This window comes from Glycine soja, chromosome 18, assembly GCF_004193775.1.
Source record: "Glycine soja cultivar W05 chromosome 18, ASM419377v2, whole genome shotgun sequence".
Taxonomy (NCBI): Eukaryota; Viridiplantae; Streptophyta; class Magnoliopsida; order Fabales; family Fabaceae; genus Glycine; species Glycine soja.
In genome coordinates this window covers 28,668,110-28,689,580 of record NC_041019.1, presented here as the reverse complement: position 1 = coordinate 28,689,580, position 21,471 = coordinate 28,668,110, and the positions used below count along the sequence as shown (strand labels likewise).

The following is a 21,471-nucleotide window of genomic DNA, read 5'->3' as shown; positions in this document are numbered from 1 at the left end:
GGAGTTGGAGGCCATCTTCTCAATTAAATTTCTGGCTTCAGCAGGAGTCATGTCTCCAAGGGCTCCACCACTGGCAGCATCTATCATACTTCTCTCCATATTACTGAGTCCTTCATAAAAATATTGGAGAAGAAGCTGTTTTGAAATCTGATGGTGGGGGCAACTGGCACATAGTTTCTTAAATCTGTCCCAGTACTCATACATGCTCTCTCCACTGAGTTGTCTAATACCTGAGATATCCTTCCTGATGGCTGTGGTCCTGGAAGCAGGGAAAATTTTTTCTAAGAATACTCTCTTAAGGTCATCCCAGCTCGTGATGGACCTTGGAGCAAGGTAATACAGCCAGTCCTTTGCCACTCCCTCTAATGAATGAGGAAAAGCCTTCAGAAATATGTGATCCTCTTGGACATCTGGGGGTTTCATGGTGGAGCAGACAATGTGAAATTCTTTCAAATGTTTGTGCGGGTCTTCACCTGCAAGGCCATGAAACTTTGGAAGCAAATGAATCAGTCCAGTTTTAAGAACATATGGGACATCCTCATCAGGGTATTGGATGCACAAGCTTTCATAGGTGAAATCAGGTGCAGCCATTTCCCTTAGAGTCCTCTCACGAGATGGAGGTTGTGCCATGTTCTCAGAATGTGCAAAATCAGAATGCTCAGAATCAGAATGCTCAAAATTATAATGCTCAAGATCAGGATGTTCAAAATCACCAATAACAGAATGCACAGATTCACCAGTTATGGAATGCTCAGAATGATCAAAAGGTATAAAATGATGCCTAATTAATCTATGAAATGTCCTATCTATCTCAGGATCAAATGGTTGTAAGTCAGATGGATTGCCTCTAGTCATACACTACATTCAGCATGCACACAACTAGTTGCCTTGTCATGTAAATAAAGGTGTAGGTTTGAACTACAGCTACCCTCAAATGATATCCAAATGACTTGAAATTTTGTGAGCAACCTTATAAAATGATGAGAAGATAGCACAAAAAATTTCAGAGAAAAATTCAAAGTCTAACTATGAAAGCTAAAATTGGTAGGTTAAGAAAAATAAGTGAATAAAACTTGAAAAATAAAAAACTTTTGACAGAATCGCGTTTTTTGGACGATGGAGACCTCAGCCAGCCTACAGCGGGCTTCCACAGCGTAGGAAATTTTTTTCTACCCCAAATGCATATATAATAATTGCGATTCTGATAACCGGAGCATAAGTTATGGCCGTTTGAAGTTTTGACAAACACAAAATTTGCTAGTTTTTTGGAACTTTCAAATCAGACCAAACTAAAGGCTCTAGCTATTTTTCTCACAAAATATGGATTAAAAGAAGTTACCACAAAAAAATTCAGCCAAAAATGACAACCTTAGCTACTAAAACAAAAAATCTCAAATAATTCAGCATGGGTGGTCGCTAAAATCCGTCTCTAATTGATTTCTACTACTACTCTGTTTTTGCCGCAAGCACAATCTTCACAGCGAAACACCCAAGACAGAAACAGGGGAAACACTTAATGGGAAAACTGAAACAGAACACACATTAAACAAAATACCAGGACACTAAACAACACTAACACACACACTAACACAATACTAACAATTTAAACATAAAACACGAAAGGATTAAACACACAACACTAGCTAGCTATTATGAACCTTTGGACACTGCTCCCCGGCAACGGCGCCAAATTTGATCGAGGCTGTACCCGAATCAAATAAACATGAAAATGCAGTAACTAGGAAGTGATCCTAGGTCGTTTCCCAACGAGCAGTGACAAACCAAATGTTCATAATATACTTGCAGTAACAGTAACGATTGGGGGGGGGATTTGGTTGTTTGGTAATTAAAAAGCAGACCAAGTAAACTGGAATACGAAACTACTAATATTAAAAACGGGTTGTTTTCTCTGATTCAGAAGCCATTCTCTTATCCTGGGTTATGGAGAATTCGTCCCTAACAGTCAACCACTTAATCCAACCCTATTTCAATTTACTAAGCGAAAATCAACTTAGGGTTTTCAATACGTGATTAGGCACCACGTACACCAGTTAGCCCTTCGTCCATTAAGCATGAACGCAAGTTAGGCTCAGAGGCAATTAATCGAACACGAAGCGTGCACTGATTAATATTCACGAAATTGGGATAACTGGTGAAGGGAAATTGCCAGGAAACCACATTACAAGCGAAACCTCAAAGAGAGTTGGGCTTCGTCCTCAAAAGGAAACAACACCAGAAAATCTAGCCTTCCATGGATTCAAACAGAAAACGCAAATGAAACATGAAACAGAAACATAAATGAACAGAAACGTAAATGAACAGAAACGTAAATGGAAGTAGAAGAAGAAGCACGAATGAACTCGTAATTAGAAGCAGAAAACGGAAATTTGCATTAAGAACGAAAATTGTAACAAGGGAACAGAAAAATGTGAAAACCTAAAACCAAAGCTCTGAATAATGAAAATAGCATAACAGAATGCCCTGCACGAATCCCAAGGCAGCTATTTAAAAAGAGTCACTCAAAGTCACTGGGCCCTATTACAATACTCTGGCCCAAAACGAAATAAACACTGAACAACATAAAATAAAATTGCGAAATTTCCTAATTAGAAATTAACTAAGGTAAGCGCTGCTTTATTTGCCCTCTTCAAGTCCATAACCAAAATCCGGATTAAGCCCAATGTTTCATTAATTCCTGAAATTAGATTAAAAACATCAAATTAGCTAAATGAGCCCAAATAATAAAACTGCCTGATTAATTGACAATTAAGACCAATCAGTAATTAAAATGGTGCAAAAAGGGTTTAGAAAATAGAAGAAAATGATGGCACATCAAAACCCCCCATACTTAGCCTTTTGCACTCCTGGGCAAAATGAAACAAAGAACAAAATCCAAGGATATCAAAGGGAGACAAACAAAAACATTCACATATTTCTCAACGAACATCAAGGAATGAAAGGAATGGGTAACATCTAACATAAGGAGATCCAAAAAGTCAAGACATTCATGAAAATCATCCAAGCAACCCAATCATGGCAAAATAGTTAATCAGCTCAAGAATGAAAAGTGATAAAGCCTCACAAGATATACACTCTATCTCTCAAGTGTCTAGGCTACTATTTACCCTCAAAGCACCCATGAAAGCAAACACCACATAAACTTGGCAAGATTCTAAAATTGACAATCAACCCATAAACACAAGCACATGAGGATCAAAAGGTCTTTTAAGGTTGTAATGGGGCCAAGGACAAGGTATGGAAAAATATGGAATAAGTGGCTAAATCCCAAAGGGATAAAGGAGCAATGGAAAAATCCCTAAACTAAAACCTTGGTGCTGTTATATAGGTCCTCAGCCCCAAAGCTTACAAATCTATTTTAAGTCCAAGCCCATAAACGAAATAAAATAAAATCTGGACAAGATAAGATAAGATTGGATGAAATAAAATCGGGATAAAATAAAATCTAGATGAAATAAAATCTGGATAAGATAAGATTTGATAAAATAAAATTGTCTGCTCTCTTCAAGTCCAAGCCCAATTTCGGATTCAAGCCCAATTGCTTATAATTCTCCTGAAATTAAATTAAAAACACAAAATTAGTCAAGTAGGCCTAAATGATAAAACTGCATAATTAATTTGACAATTAAGTCTAATCAGTAATTAAAATGGTGACAAAAAGGGTTAATAAATAGGAGAAAATAATGACACATCATCCATCAGTGGGTAATAAGCCAAACTAAGTCTCAACTTAGTTCCCAAAGCCTTTTGCAAACTTTGTTAAAACCTTGAGCTAAACCTCGTATCTCGGTAAAAAAATAATGCCAAAAGGCACTCCATGAAACTATACTATCTCCTTGATTTACAACTGAGTCATCTTCTCCAATCAATAACTCATGTTAATAGATAAGAAGTGAGAACACTTTGTTAACCTATTTACAATCAGCCATATAGCATCACAACCTCTAGTAGATCTTGGCAAGTGTGTGTGACAAAGTCCATAATGATAGTTTCCCACTTCCACTCAGGGATCTCTAGGGTTTGCAACAAACCACCAGGACTATGATTCTCTACCTTAGCTTTTTGACAAGCCAAGCAAGCCGCCATATAGTCTGTAACATCTTTCTTCATGCCAAATCACCAAAACATCTTCTTCAAATCTTGATACATCTTCGTCATGCCTTGAAGAAAACTAAGTTTTCTCTTGTGACCTTCATCTAAGATAAGCCCCTTCAACTCAGGAGCTTGCGGTATACAAACTCTGCTTTTGAATCTCAAGATGCAATCATCACCCATGTTGAAATTCACAACCTTTTTTGTACCCAACATCTCTATCATTTTCCATAAACTAGGATCCAACAATTACTTATCTTTAACCACCTCAATAAAATCATTAGTGATGGTCATCATACCACAACTAATGTGATCATGGGCTAACTCAACACATAAGTTCAAATCCCTAAATTTCTCCACCAACTCTAACTCCTTGATCATCAAAGCTGACACCTGAATCGTCTTTCTACTAAGAGCATCCACTACAACATTCGCCTTATCTGGATGGTACATCAACTTAAAGTCATATTCTTTCAAAAAATCTATCCATCTTCGTTGCCTCATGTTGAGATCTTTCTAATCAGACAAGTACTTTAAGCTCTTGTGATCACTGAGCACATCAAACTTGGCTCCATAAATATAATGTCTCCATATCTTTAGAACAAAAACCACTACAAAGCTAATACCAAATCATGAGTAGGGTAGTTATTCTCATGAACCTTTAACTGACTCGAGGCATAAGCCACAATCTTCTTACTTTGCATCAACATGTTGGATCAAGTGGCCTCGGAATAATTAAGAAGGGGGGTTGAATTAATTATTAATGTACCTTGACTAATTAAAAATCTATCCTTCTTAATGTTACTAGATTTAATTAGGCTTTTACTATAATGTTTAGAAAGTAAATAACAGAAATAGAAACTTAACCAAAAGTAAAAGCGATAATTAAAGTGCACAGCGGAAATTAAAGAGTGTAGGGAAGAAGAAGACAAACACAAGAATTTTATACTGGTTCGGCAACAACCCATGCCTACATCTAGTCCCCAAGCGACCTGTAGTCCTAGAGATTTCTTTCAACCTTGTAAAATCCTTTACAAGCAAAGATCCACAAGGGATGTACCCTCCCTTGTTCTCTTTGAACAACCAAGTGGATGTACCCTCCACTTGAACTGATCCATAAGAGATGTACCCTCTCTTGTTCTCAGTTACAACAACCCAAGTAGATGTACCCTCTACTTGTATCACAAAGGATGTAGCCTCCAATGTGTTAAGACAAAGTTCTCAGGCGGTTAGTCCTTTGAAACTTTGTGAAGGGGAAACAAAAGATATCTCAGGCGATTAGTCCTTTGAAATTTTTTGTTTAAGGGAAAGGGAAGAATCAAAAGAATTCTCAGATTATGTCGTTTTGAATTCTTTGAAAAGGGAGAAGGGAGACACAAAAGAATTCAGGCGGTTAGTCCTTGGCGAATTCTTTTTGGCAAAGGGAGAAGAGAATGAAAAAGATGAATAGCACAAGTTTTTGAACAAAGAACTTTTCTTGGAAGAGAAAGTTTTGAACAAAAACTTTTAGAAGGATGAAGAGAAATGAAACCCGAAAGTTCTGTTAAAAGAAATGAAAGAAGATGTTGAAATATAGATTGAAAGATAGAATGATTGAAAGAAATGATGGATCATTCTCAAATTCATGCCATGGTCACATATTTATAATCTTTTGATGACTCAAGTCAAAGTTTGTGACTCTTGGAAATTTCTTTTAAAACTAGTCAATTAGAAAAGTTGTGACTTTTGAAAGAATCTTCAGAAACAAGTCACTTGAAGAATTGTGACTTTTGGAAATGAATTTTTCGAAAACAGTTACTGGTAATCGATTACCATTAAGGTGTAATCGATTACACATCAACAAATGTGACTCTTCATTTTGAATTTTGAAAATCTTAACATTTTAAACACTGGTAATCGATTACATGATTATGGTAATCGATTACTGTGGCATCCCCAAAATAATGACTGGTTTAATAGTAATAAATTAAACAACAAAGGCCATGGAAATTTTATTTTATTTTCACAATAATTAAGTTCAGAGGGAAAATCATCACTATAGAGTCCTGAATGACCAGTTCACAACTCTATTCGAAGTCATTTCTTTCTGATCACTCATAACCTCTAAATATTTAGCTTTTTCAAAAGGAAAGGTATGCCAACCATTACTTTAGGTCATCACGTGAAAATAATAAAGTAAAATACGGTCGATAAACTCTTTTGCAAATAAAGTTTGCTAATGCTTTCTTTTCAAATAACAAGATTAAACATAAGTACATTCATCATTTAAAGCTGTCCAGAATATGGGAGTTTTGCAAAATACATAGTGTCATCCAGGGCAAAGGTGTCCAAGGTGGTGGCTTCAGCCACATGTATACATTCATCAAATTCCTATACAATAGGTCTACCCATAAAAAACAAAAGAGTAAACCTAACAGTCAGCACTAGATACACCCACCCTCAAAAAGTATATAAACCTAGTCTAATGAGCTGTCTACTATGATGAATAGCTTCCACTAGTCGCCATCTCTCCAGGGCCACTCTCCTCCGTAGAGTCAGCCTCAGATACCGACATGACGTCCTTGGGAGAATCCACTGCAGGGAGTGGGTCCTCATCATCCTCTAGGAAGTCAAGAGCATCCACAGCAGGCTCAGGAGGTAGCTCCTCTGGGTCTTCCTTCCTCAAGGTCTTCCTCAGATGACGTCACCTCGATCACTTGGACTGGCTCCACTAGACGATATGGTGTAGGCGTGGGTAATATCCACTCCACAGTGCGCTGAAGCATGCGCGCGGGTTCCTCTGGATGCACCAATGAAGTAGCCGTGAATCGAATCGTGCCCCGAAATCGGCACCTCGCATTGCCTTCGAGGGTCTCCCAAGCTCCCTCTAGGCACTCCATCTCCACTCGATCATGGATTACTTGCGCCGCCATCACGATCTACAAGAAATAAAAGAAAGGGGTAGACTCTTTCACGAGAGATCTAACTACGGTAGCAACACAATGCGTCCATAATCACTACATACAAGTAAAAGGGGTATCTCAAGGCTTTTCATCTCTGGTAATCGATTACCAATGAGGTGTAATCGATTACCAGAGGCCAAACTCAAATTACACAGCTTCAGGACATGAAAACCTACAAAATGCACTGTGTAATCGATTACACATAACTGGTAATCGATTACCAGTGGCTTGTTACTCTGTGTAATCGATTACACAGTATTGGTAATCGATTACCAGAGTCCTCCACAACATGCTGCCTTCATTTCTAAGCCTGGTAATCGATTACACCCCTTGGTAATCGATTACCAGAAGCCCTCTTAACTTCCTGATCTCGTTTTTAAGCCCGGTAATCGATTACACTCCCTTGGTAATCGATTACCAGAGGCCATCTTAGCTTCCTGTCTTCACTTTTAAGCCTTGTAATCGATTACCCACCCTTGGTAATCGATTACCAGAGACCATATCCCATATATCACTCAAGATTCATAGCTGGCCAGCCGCCACACAAGCCTCCTTGCTTTGTGGTCTTTGTTCTTTTATCGGTTGACTGCCAGGAGCTCGCCTGTTTAGGTACATCACAGGTTCTCACTGACTGACTATGCCCGGGTTGGGTTGGGATTGGTCAAGCTTGGTTTTGGGCAATAGCACCCCACCTGACGTCCCCAAGGTCTCTTGACCCCCGCGACATATCTCCAGGTACCACTCTATGGTCAACGAATAAAAGTAGGAAGTCTCACCCTTCCCCACTTCCTCATTTCAAGCTTGTAGGATTATGGGGTACCCATCACATGTGGTACTAGGTGGCGGTCGGGCGATGGTGAAAGTCAACTCTCCACATCCACAATTCACACATAAACCCACCATCCCCAGTTGCCCACCTTCACTGAGCTCTCGTACTCCCACGTAGCCCTTATCCTCGTTCCTCTCAACGCCGGGTCCCCATCAATCCTCTCAAGCTTCCACAACATCCAAGTAATTCAACATCCAAGCATCATAAACTAACATAGCCAAGAAAATAGAGCAGAGGCAGAAAACTCTGCCCAAAACACAAACCAATATCACAGCTTTTCACACTCAAATACCCCAGTAACATTCTCTTCGTTCCAATTCGTTAACAGTTGGATCGACTCGAAAATTTTACTGGAAGTCTCTATTACATAAGTCTACATTTTGACCGTTGGGATCTGCTAGCAAATGTCCAGAACCCCATATGTACTACCCTTTCCACCACCAGCCATACACAAGCATTTTTCTGCACATATACAAAATTCTGCTGCACATATTTGACAGCAAAATTCTGCATAAAATGCAGACTTTCGAAACCAGTCTTGCCTTCATCCAATTTTGCCCAAATTGAATCCTACAAGTCCTAAATCATGTATAAATCATGTCTAAACCAAGTACAAGCTTCAGATCAAAGCAACTCAAAATCTAGGTATCTAAAACCCTTCAATTTAGTGGATTTTCAAGGTTTGAGAAGTGAAAATGAGAATAGGGTAAATTTGGAGCAAACTCTCACCTCACACAAGTCTATAACCTTAATCTAAACTTGCTCAAACTGGTTTTACGCCTAAAATTCCACCGAATCAAAATTTGACTCCTCAACACCCAAATTTTACCATAGAAATGGCTCTTGTTTTCACTTTGGTCACTCATATTCCTCATTTGCACAGTCTAAGCTTTCTCTTAAGTCCTAAATGAAATTTCAAACTAGGATTAACTCACTTTAACCCCCAATTACCACTGAATCCAGATTTAGCCTTCCAACTCTCAAAGCCTCACTCTTTTTCCACTCATGACACCACATTCTCACTTTCTAACCCTAGGTTAACTCTACCCTTCATCTCTAGCAGTTTTCCATAAGCAATTTCAGCACACAAACATCACAAGCATCATCATAAAAACCCTAAAACAGAATGGGTAAGCTTGACTCACACCAAACATGACAAGTTTAACATGCTTTCATCAAATCTCTTCACAAATAACTATCATAAAGCATAAACCTAGTAAAACTACCCATCATATCTCCCAAAGCCCCATACCCACGAAAATCATGTGAGAAAGAAGTCTACCCAAACCTGAAATTTCAAAGTCCCACACGTAGAGATGCGCTTCACGACTCCGAAAATGCCTTCCTTTCACAATTTGGAGCATAAATGGTGACCAAAGGTTGGAGCTTTGTTGGGCAACAATGGTGGGTGAGAAAGGAAGAAGAAAGCTACGTGAGAGAGAGGGAGAAAGCTTCTGAATTTTCTGAGTGAGGAGAGAGAACATAGCTTTTGGGTTTTTTTTTTAAAAAAAGGCTTTTCTCTTTTCCTATTATTTTATTTTCTAAAGCACTTGCCACTTGTCCCATTTTGAGTGGAACAAAAAGGGCCCACCTTTTTCTCTTGATGTGACTCATGCACAGCCACAAGAAGAAGAGAAAAATCTGACCTTTGAAACGCTAAAATCCTGCCTCGGTTTGCATGCCGTTTCTTTGGTTTCAGTCCCTCGCGTTTCTCTGCACCCGTCGGGGCCAGTTTTCGAAAGTAAGCAATATATATCAAAACGCTTAGAATGAAACCCCGAGCGTGGTTCAGAGGTTGGTTTTGTTAAATTTTAAGTTGCACGCAAAATGATGATTTTTAGACTAATTAATTGAGAATTAACCTATACCCATCCAGTTATGGATTTCTCTTCATTAATTAGCCTAACCCGCGTATCTTTCCCCCAAAATACCTACTTCTACCAAGAATATATATACGTATATACATACACTGAATAAAACTCCTATATATATATAACCATTCAAAATGCACCGTTTACAAAAATTCTGGGTAGAAATTTCCAGGATGTCACAATTACAGCTTTGTAAATCAGTTTGAAAAACAATGCTGGCTACTGGTAATCGATTACTACCTTCTGGTAATCGATTATCAGAGAGTAAAACTCTTTGGTAAAAGATTTTGTGAAAACTTCATGTGCTACTCAATGTTTTGAAAAACTTTTTAATACTTATCTTGATTGAGTCTTTTCGTGATTCTTGAATCTTGAGTCTTGAATCTTGATTTTGATTATTCTTGATTCCTGAAACTTGATTCTTGAATCTTGAATCTTGAAACTTGAAACTTGATTCTTGAATCTTTGCTTGAAACTTTGCTTAACTCTTGATTCTTTGGCATCATCAAAATAACCTTTGAAGGCATTGCTTCCACACAACACACACCCTAATACTTGATGAGATGCAACACACACCCTAGTTTTCACAACAACTTGGCAATTCTTTGAGATGTGCCTGGACTTTTGGCACTTACACCAGATGACTTCCTTCTAAGTGCACTGATAAAAATGGTGCGGTCTACCACAAGTGTATCACCTGACACCCTTGTTCCCTGTACGAGACACAATTGGACCTCCATGATGTTGTTGTGGTCTATTGTATGGCTTCTTCTGATGGTTTCCCTTCTTAGGTCTAGATGATCCATCTCCATGAGTCTTCAACACCCGATTATTGCACTCTAAGTGCTCCATTATAACATCCCTAATTGTTGACTGCTTAGTGGCTCACACTCTATGGTACTTCACACTATGACACTTCACTCAACATCCTTGTTGGTTAGAACTTAGAACCCTCCATTGGTTAGAACACTCCATAGGTAGCCCTTTTTGAGACCTCAAAAATAAGCTCTGCCTACTTACAGGATCAATGAATGACCCCACAAACCAACACAAGATTTTTTAGCGTGCTTTGTCCTCACTCACATGCTTTTTGGGAAACTTCCCAGATGGTCACCCATCCCACAACTACTCCAAGCCAAGCATACTTAACTATGAAGTTCTTAAGTGATGGACTACCGAAAAGTAAAAATAGATGTATCTTGTTGGTATAGGTAATACCAATTAACTCCTTTTAAGTCATCCTCAATTGCACAATTCCATACTTGTACAACCTCTGGATCCCTCTCATTCTGGTGTGATTCGATTGGGGTGTTACATCGACAATCTTCATCTTCTCAACCATGGCAAGAAACTCTATGATAGCCATCAGAAAAATTGTCCTCTGCACCTTAAACCTTAAACCCTCTGCAAACTTCTTACATCTCCAAGCCTTAGTAGTAACTTGAGAGTAATAATGAGCCAAGCACTCAAACTTAGTTGCATCCTCATGCACAAATAGGTTTCCTCGCTGAAGCATCATGAACTCATCTTCTATATGATCTTAAGCACTCTCTAGAAAGTACTTGCCCAAAAATCGTTCCTTGAAGGCTTCCCCATGAGCTTCTATCATTGATTGGGTTCCATGCCACCAAAACTCTGCTTTAGCAGCTAACATGAACACCACATAAGACACTTTCTTGTCCTCAGGACAAGCCATAACATGAAAGATCATCTATAGCTCTCTAATCCAATGATCAATTACATCTGGATCAAAGTCCCCCTTGAACTAAGGAGGATCATTCCACCTAAACTTAGTAAGACCTTGAAACACTTGAGGAATAACAATTCAATTTGCCTTAGCGGCTAATCAGGTCGCCTCAAGCTAAGCCAAAGCTGCCTGATGTTGTGGAGCTATGGTGGTACTTTTCTTATGCAGTGTAGTTGCCATTATCTCAAAAGCACGAGCAATCTGAGCACTGTTAAATGGAGGTTGAGGTGTAAGAAGAGTCCTAGGAAGTTTCACAATCCTACTCACCAAGCCAAAAACGTCAAAAGAAAGTAAATGAAGATCAAGATCCTCAATCAACAAGCAAAGTTCACACATCAATACATGAACATCACACAATAGAAACATAATAGACTTACTCCCCATAGGTTTGTTCCCAAACGACACGACCAGCTCTGATACCATGAATTTAACAACCTTGTATGTCATTACATGGAAACACAATAGACTTTGACGCGAAAAGATTTACTTTTACTCCTTATAAAAATTGTGAGTACAAACATGTCATATAAACATCACCCATAAAAGATCCTCAAAACATAAAACATAAAAGTACGTGTGTCCCAAGGCACTACATCATCAAAACATCATAAACAAATCTCAAGTTCCAACATTTTATCCATAAAAGGGAGAGGAAAATGATCTTTCCTCCAACATTTGTGGTAATCAATGCACATCCTCCATTCCATCCCGATTCTTAAGGGAATGAACTCATTTTTCATTTTTGATTACCATCATAACCCCTTTCTTTGGCACCACTTGCAAAGAGCTAACCTATGCACTATTGAAGATGGGGTATATCATGTTGGCTTAAGCACCTATTTCCTTACTACTTCTTTCATAATAGGATTAAGTCTTCTTTGAGGTTGACCAATTGGTTTAATTTTTTCCTCAAGCATAATCTTATGTATGCAAAATGATGGGCTATTACCTTTTAGATAGAAAATATTCCAGCCAATTTTTGTTATCCTTTTAGACTTTCACTAGTTTTTCTTCCTCCAACCCAAAAAGAGAACTACTAATAATGATTGGTTTTCCCTCATCCTCTTCTAGAAAAATATATTTCAAATGAGATGGAAGCATTTTCAGCTTTAGCTTGGTATTTTCTTCTTTCTTTTCACTTTTCACCTTTAATTCTTCAAATACTTCTTAATTAGGTTGAATTTCTTTGGAATTATCTAGTTGCAACAAGCTAACATTTAATTCCCTTGCATCCTCCTCATCCAAATTATCACAAGAATCTATTAAAGCCTATTGAAGAGGATTGTAAACTTACATTTGATCCCACTTGTAGTCAATCATTTCATCTACCATATCCGCCTTAAAAACAATTCAAATCATAATTTGGATAAGTCATGGCATCAAATATATTGAAGATAATTTCATCATCCCTTGCTTTGATAGTGAGCTTGCTTTCCCCCATATCAACTATAGTTTAGATGGTCAACATGAACGACCTTCCTAAAATGAGGGGGACTTTTGAATCCTCTTTGATATCCATCACTACAAAGTCCATCAGAAACACAAACTTATCTTCTTTCATAAGAACATCTTCAACAACACCATAAGGATATTTAATTGAACAATCCGCTAATTGTAAGGACATTCTTGTAGGCTTGATTTCTGAATCCCCAATTTGTGCGACCATGGAAAAATGTATCAAATTAATGTTAGCTCCTAAGTCCAATAAAATTTTTCCAATGGTACATGGAATAGTGGCACTTCCCAGATCCTTGGTCTTCGGAGGTAAAGTTCTTTGAATTATAGCACTACACCCCTCTTTGAGTGTGATTGTACCTCTATCAAAGTATATTTCTTCTTCTTGGTGAATAACTCTGATGTAAGCTCCATTGGAGCTTGTAGGCCTAGGATCTTCTTCATCAATGGATTCCTTTGCTTCTTGGAAAATGAATGGCAGCGGAATGGAGAAGGAAGAGAGAGAGAGGAGATGCCACTTCAAGGAGAAGATGAGTCTAGAAGAAGCTCACCACCATAGGAGGCCATGGATAAGAGATTGGGGGAAGAAGGAGATGAATGAAGGGAGAGGAAGAGAAGAGCACGGAATTTTGTGCTCTAAGAGAGCTCTGAACTTTGAAGTTTAATTTTCAAATGATCAAAGTTGAAAAAAAATGCACACACATGACCTCTATTTATAGCCTAAGTGTCACACAAAATTGGAGGGAAATTCAAATTTCACTTGAATTTGAAATTGAATTTGTGGAGCCAAACTTTGGAGCCAAAATTTCACTAATTATGATTAGTGAATTTTAGTTATGGTTCAGCCCACTAATCCAAGATCAATTCCAAGATTCTCCACTAAGTGTGCTTAGGTGTCATGAGGCATGAAAATCATGAAGGACATGCACAAAGTGTGACTATATGATGTGGCAATGGGGTGTAGTAAGCAAATGCTCACCTCCCCCTCTAAAATTTAATTGGATTGGGATTCTACCAATTCAATTAAATTTATTTCCAACCACACACATCGAATATCCACTTAGTGCATGTGAAATTACAAAACTACCCCTAATACAAAAACTAGTCTAGGTGCCCTAGGGCTGAAAAATCCTATATTTCTAGGGTACTCTACCTACATTATGGAGCCCTAAATACAAGGCCCAAAAATAATGAAACCTTAATCTAATATTTACAAAGATAAGTGGGCTCGTACTTAGCCCATGGGCCCGAAATCTACCCTAAGGCTCATAAGAACCCTAGGGCCTTCTCTTGCATCTCTGGCCCAATCTACTTGGAGTTTTTCTATCCAATGCCCTTGCAGGGTAGGATTGCATCATTCCCTCCCCCTTGAAAAGGATTTGACCTCAAATCTCGAGGTTCTTGAAACTCTGGGCTTTTTTCCTCAGCACCTTTTTCTGTATTTTCATGTTGATTATTCCTACCAAAAAGTATGACAAACCTAAGGTGTCTCATATGAGTGCCTAAGTTTGTATTGAAACTAAAAATAAGAACAAACCTACCTAATGAGTCCCTATGTACACAAATGATGAAGATGTTGGGTGCACGAGTGATTTTACAAAAGAGTGTTGCACCACCCAAAGCGTTCATCACACCACCTATTTTAGGGATTTGGTGTCTAATAATACCTATTTTGGGCACCAACAAAGCACAAGGATTTAATTTCTTGCGAACCAAACCCTCATCCAACAACTCCTTTACTTGAGGAATAAACTCAAGCCTAAGAGATGTGACAATGCTAACAAGTGTCTTTTTACAAAGGAGAAAATGTGGAGGTTGTCTAAGAAGGGAAATTTCTTTAATATTTGTCTTTATTTCAAAATGTCTTTCCTTCTTAGCTAACCTCTTGGAGGAGACACTTACCTCCTTACACTCCTCCTTAAGCATTAAAGGTTGTCCTTCTTCTTGGGGGTAGATCTCTTCACTAGATTCTTCCCCTTTTGCTTCTTCACTTTTACTAGAGGAAGGTGAAGTAGTAGCCTCATCTTGGCTACTATAAATGTCTTGGCCCCTCATAATCATGGTTTTCTTGGTGGGGCATTGAGAAGTAATGTGTCCTCTTCCAAGACATTTAAAGCACTTCATGGAGCTAGTCTTCTCTTGCATACTAGCCTTAAGGGGTTGCTTTTCTATTGTCTTCCCCTTATCATCTTTGGGCTTAGAAGGTCTCACCCCTAAGATTCCTTGACCTTGGTCTTTCTTTGGATAAGAGTGAGAGCCATAAGATTTTGAAGTAGACTTCCTTTTAAGTTGTTGCTCTACCCTTATTTCCCAATCTAAATTAGCCTCTACATTGTCCTTCCCATGGAAGTATGGGAGTTTAATGTTAACCTCTTGAGGCTTTCTTTCATTTTCTCTCCTATGGGAGTGAGGTCTAAGATGTGACCTATGCCTTCCTTCATAATAGTCACGAAGTTCTTCACTTAGGCTCTTGCAAGAGTTATGACTACCATAGGAGACATGTTTTTCTCTTTTCATTTCTTTCATTATTTTTCTTCTTTCTTCCTCTCTTATTTTGTCTCTTTCATCTTGACTTATTTCTTCCACTCTTTTTTTACCTTTTTCTTTTCTCTCTTGTTTTTCTTTCCACAACTTAAGGGATCTCAACTCATCTAATATCTTATACAAGGGGTCCTTAGGAGTAGAACCCTCACCATTAACACTAGATGAAGAATGAAGACTCATGTTGGTTCCTAAGTTATGGTTCTTTCTTGTTGGGGGTTTGAAAACAAAAGGTAAAATAAACTATGGTTGAAACTAGCCAAAATAAACACTAAAAGAGGTGTGAAAGATAAGGTAAAAACTAATTGGTAAAAGGCAAGCTATCTAGGCAGTTTGACAATGGAGGGTAAAGGAAATAAGCTATGAAAATAAGCAAGAAATTAAAGTGCAAGAAATGCAAACTAGGCGGATCCTAGGAGTGTTTGGATGACCTCATTTAAGGTTCCCAACAAAACACTCACTATCCTAAGGGGAAATTGCCTAAAATTATTACACACAAATGGAAGTAGGGTGACCTAGCGGAGGCTCCCAACTTACTTCCAATGAAAGGCCTTTTGTTACAAAATTTGAAAGCAAAGCAAATTGCCAATTACAAAATTACAAAGAAAAAAGTCCTCAATTGTGGTGGCTATTCTCTCTTTAGTGTTTCACTCAATTTGGAGTGCTTCTTAGTCCAATATCTCTTAAGGTGGTTGGACCCTTGCTTCTTGACTCAAATTCTTCAAGATATGGCACCAATCCTCCTTTCCAATTTCCTATATGGCAACTCACAAGCAAGGAAACAAAGAGACAAGCAATAACCAAAGACCAAAAAAAATGAAATGAAAGCTAAACCAATAGAGTTTTAACAAGACAAATTTCCAAGGATTATTCAACAATTAAAGCAATGAAAAGCACAAAAAAGCAAGCTAGGACTCAAAGAGAAACCTAGAATGGCTCTAGAGTAGAGTAGAAAAACTCTAAAAAAAAAAGACTCAAGAAACCTCTAGTTTTGGCACTTGTTTTCACAATAATTTTCAATTGAAATTTCAGAACTAGGATTGGTATAAAATAGGCACCAATTATAGAACAAATTTTGAGTCAAAACAACAAGCACACTTTCCTTTCACTTTTTTTTTCCTGGACACTGATTTTTCTGCCAACTTGTGCGATTTTTCTTATTTTTTCCTTTAATCCAAATCGCTTGGTTCTTTTTTTATAATTTTTTTTCCAGATGTCTAGAAAATTCAGTAAAAGTTTCAGCTCAAAAAACGTAGTGACCAATTCCCAGTAATTTATACAAGTTCGTATGTTCAAGCTGCCAGCACCAGCGATTTCAACCTAGAAATCAAGAGTAGTGTTTATGTTGCTTAAGGCTTGGATAGTTACAATTTGTGTTTGCCTATGCTCAATTATCTTGAATAACACAATTAAAGAGAGCTTAAGACTTATTTTGATTCAAAAATCCAGCCACAACTCAGCACCACAACTCAACTTCATCATAGGCATCATGTAGGAAACTTATAAAGCAAAAAAAAAAGTTCATGAACAAGACTACTTCTAGGAATTGATTTAGAACATGTTATGAACTAAATAACATGCATGAATTAGACTCAAAATTCAAAAGATAGGCTAAGAATGACAAGAATACATGAACAAATGTATCTAGAATTCAATCAACAAAATAAAATTCAACACAAACTTAGAACATAATGTGACAATTACTATGACTAAACATGACTCTAAGACAACATGGATTAAGTGATTTACACTTAGATTTTTGTGTTTTTTTTTCTAATCAATATTTTGGAACAAAATTTAGATCTAAAGGTTCAGCACAAGAATATTATGAATGAAAATTGATAGAACCTAAAATCAACACAAAAACAAGATTCAAGAGTAGATCTACAAAATTTGAACCATAGAAATGCAAGAACAAGTGTAGATCTAAGATTTAATCGGTTTATTTTTTTTTTGAATCTACTCTAAACAGCACCAAACCACAAGACAATGGAGGATATACATGGAGAATAAGATGAAGAAAAAGGAATTAAAGAGAATTCACCGAACAAAAAGATAGAGGAAGCAAAAGAACATCACCTAGATGAAGATGCTCTTGATACCACATGATGCAAGCTCCATTGGAGCTTGTAGGCCTAGGATCTTCTTCATCAATGGATTCCTTTGCTTCTTGGAAAATTAATGGCAGCGGAATGGAGAAGGAAGAGAGAGAGAGGAGATGCCACTTCAAGGAGAAGATGAGTCTAGAAGAAGCTCACCACCATAGGAGGCCATGGATAAGAGCTTGGGGGAAGAAGGAGATGAATGAAGGGAGAGGAAGAGAAGAGCACGAAATTTTGTGCTCTAAGAGAGCTCTGAACTTTGAAGTTTAATTTTCAAATGATCAAAGTTGAAAAAAAATGCACACACATGACCTCAATTTATAGCCTAAGTGTCACATAAAATTGGAGGGAAATTCAAATTTCACTTGAATTTGTGGAGCCAAACTTTGGAGCCAAAATTTCACTAATTATGATTAGTGAATTTTAGTTATGGTTCAGCCCACTAATCCAAGATCAATTCCAAGATTCTCCACTAAGTGTGCTTAGGTGTCATGAGGCATGAAAAGCATGAAGGACATGCACAAAGTGTGACTATATGATGTGGCAATAGGGTGTAGTAAGCAAATGCTCACCTCCCCCTCTAAAATTTAATTGGATTGGGATTCTACCAATTCAATTAAATTTATTTCCAACCACACACATCAAATATCCACTTAGTGCATGTGAAATTACAAAACTACCCCTAATACAAAAACTTGTCTAGGTGCCCTAGGGCTGAAAAATCCTATATTTCTAGGGTACCCTACCTACATTATGGAGCCCTAAATACAAGGCCCAAAAATAATGAAACCTTAATCTAATATTTACAAAGATAAGTGGGCTCGTACTTAGCCCATGGGCCCGAAATCTACCCTAAGGCTCATAAGAACCCTAGGGCCTTCTCTTCCATCTCTGGCCCAATCTACTTGGAGTTTTTCTATCCAATGCCCTTGCGGGGTAGGATTGCATCAAACTCTTTCATAAATTTGGCATAAGATGAAAATTGCTCCAATGCTTCAAGGAATGGAAGATTAAGTTGCAACCGACTTAAGGTATCCACGAAGTGAGCATATTGCCATTGCTTATCTACTTTGGAAGGATTTAAAGGATAAGGTATCTCTTTTGGCAATGTCTCCTTGAAAACACCCTTCTCCTTTTTCTCACTCTCTTGTTTGTTTGTTTTTTTCTTTTTCCTCCTCTAACTCTTTATTTTTCATTTCACTCCCATCTTCCTCACATTCTCATTTCTTTCTTTCTCACTCACTTTCCTTTTTTTTTTGTACAACATCTTTATCACTCATATTTTCACTCACATGCCCCATATCCTTACTCTTGTAACAACATCCTTACAATCTTCATTGTTGGATTTTTCTTCTAATTGCCTATCCAATTGTTCCACTTGCATTTCCAACTTCTTGATGGAAGCCTCAATGTTTTTGTTGGTAGATATGGATGCTTCCATGAATTGAGTGAGCACTTCCTCCAATTGGCTTGTTTGTCCATTCATGCTTGGCCTGTGAAATTCATGAAAGTCCACAAATGCTCCTTTTTGTTTCTCTAATTCAGTTTGAAAGGTAGGTTGTTGTTTTATATAATTTGGCTGTGGCAAATTCAGTCTCTTGCCATGGCGAGAACTATTGATAAATTCTTGCTGAGGCAAATGGTATGTATTGCCATAAAGAAAATCTCTTGCAGCATGAGACTGAGTGCTTCATTGACTGAATTGAGAATTATAAGCCCAATGTCCTCTTTGATTATGCAAGTATTGAACATCTTGCTTGTTGAGAGCTTCAAGTTGTTAAGTTAAAATCTGATGTTGAAGTAAAAGTATCTTATGAGCATTATACTCAAGAGTCTCTTTTTGATGCACCAACTCTCTTTCTTCTTGAAACTCATAGTCATTATAAACCATATTCTCAATTGAAATGACAAATATCACACTAGAAGAGAGGGTTGAATAGTGTGTTAGGAAAACTTAAGCTTTTTTGAAAGATAAGATACTTTTCAAAAGATACTTATTACAAGCTTGAAGAAAATACTCTTAACCAGAGCATCCAACTGTTAAAAGCAAATTTTCACAGAGAGAGTTTCAATAAAATCTTATGCATCCAAAGATAAGATAGAAGCAACTAAAAATAAACAAGTTATAATAGAAATTAGAGTAAAAACACAATGTTTATACTAGTTCACTCAACTTGAGCTACATCTAGTTCTCCTTTATGACACCATCAAGTGTTCCACTAATCAAATTGATTACAAATGAGTTTTTACTTTGCCACTCTTGGTTACAACAAGTATTTTCTATGCCACTTCTAGCTTACCCTTAATCTCTTCCCGAGATTAAGAACACCCAAGTATTCTTTGATCACTAAGGCACTTCTGACTTTTGTTGGTCTTTTGGAAAGCATAGCAATTTGACCGAAGTAGACAGTGTATGTAGGGTTGCCGTATCCATAGGGACTAGTCAGCTTTTTATCTAATTTCAAATATCCCAATTAAAACTCCTCAAAGAACTATATACATTTGTACAAAAATTCATAATTTGACACTTTGCAACGAGGATGAAATTGGTAAGTACTAAAATAACAAAAACAAAGTACTAAATGTATTGAAGCTCAGTGAGAATAGATGTCAGGATTGGAATTCACCCATCTTATACTTCTGCAACCTTAAGATCATACACACATGATTCTAGGCTATTCAATGCTATTGAATTCTATGATTCATTCTAGGTTAATTCCTTAATCCTGGAAAACCTAAGGATTTCAATCTAATAACCAATTCCTTGATTACTCGATTAAAGTCCTTACATTAAGATCAAGCATTTTTACCAACTAATGGTTCTAACTCTATTCCTAGCAATTAGAACTATTAGGTGATGTGATTTAGGACAAATTTAGATAGTATTTTCCAATCAAAATCTATATCTAAGATAATGAAATGGTCGATTAAGTCATCCCAAGCATTGAGAACAAAATCAAATCACTAACATTGAATAACATGAACTCATATATATATATATATATATATATATATAAAAGATTACAAAAGAGTTTGATAGATTGCATCCAATCCCAACATAGAGATGATTAGCTATTCATGGTGATGAGAGCAATCCAATGTTACAAAGAGAAGACAAAGAGATGTTCAACTTGAATTCTCTCTGTTTTTGACTCTATTCTCTTCATTTCTTTTTTCCCTCTATTTTCCCTTTTATATCTCTTTGATTACAAAAACAATATCCCCTAAGTGAGTGATTCGCTCAACGCAATAAATTTTGTCGAGCGAAATAGGCATACTTCATGTTGAAGAAAGCCAATTCACTCAACACTTTCCTCCCTCGCTCAACGGATTTGGAATTTCCATATTGATCTTCTCGACCTATAATCCACTTAGTGGAATCCAGCTCGCTCAATGGGTTTGTGGTAGTGATGTAGCTCCATGAGGAGCTTGTAGGCCTTGGATCTTCTTCATCAATGGAGTCCTTTGCTTCTTGAAGATCAATGGCAGCGGAATGGAGAAGGAAGAAAGATGATTGGAGATGTCACTTCAAGGAGAAGATGAGTCAAGAAGAAGCTCATTACCATAAGATGCCATGGATAAGAGCTTGAAGGTAGGAGAATATGAGTGGAGGGAAAAGGAGCAAGAAATTTTGTGCCTCAAATGAGGTCTGAACTTTGAAGTGTAATTCTCAAATGATCAAAGTTCAAAAAATGCACAAATAAGGGATTTTTTTATAGCCTAAGTGTCATACAAAATTGGAGGAAAATTTGAATTTCTATTCAAATTTCACTTGAATTTGAATTTGAATTGGTGGAGCCAAAATTGGAGCCAAAATTTCACTAATTATAATTAGTGAATTTTAGCTATGGTTCAGCTCACTAATCCAAGATCA

General features: G+C 37.4%; 1 non-coding gene across 1 annotated transcript; it reads left to right on the top strand.

The window, feature by feature from the left end:
- Positions 1 to 145: 145 nt before the first annotated feature.
- LOC114397792 lies at positions 146 to 252 on the top strand. The gene has a single exon (XR_003663416.1). It is a non-coding gene; the product is annotated as a small nucleolar RNA R71 (small nucleolar RNA).
- The last annotated feature ends 21,219 nt before the right edge of the window (positions 253 to 21,471 follow it).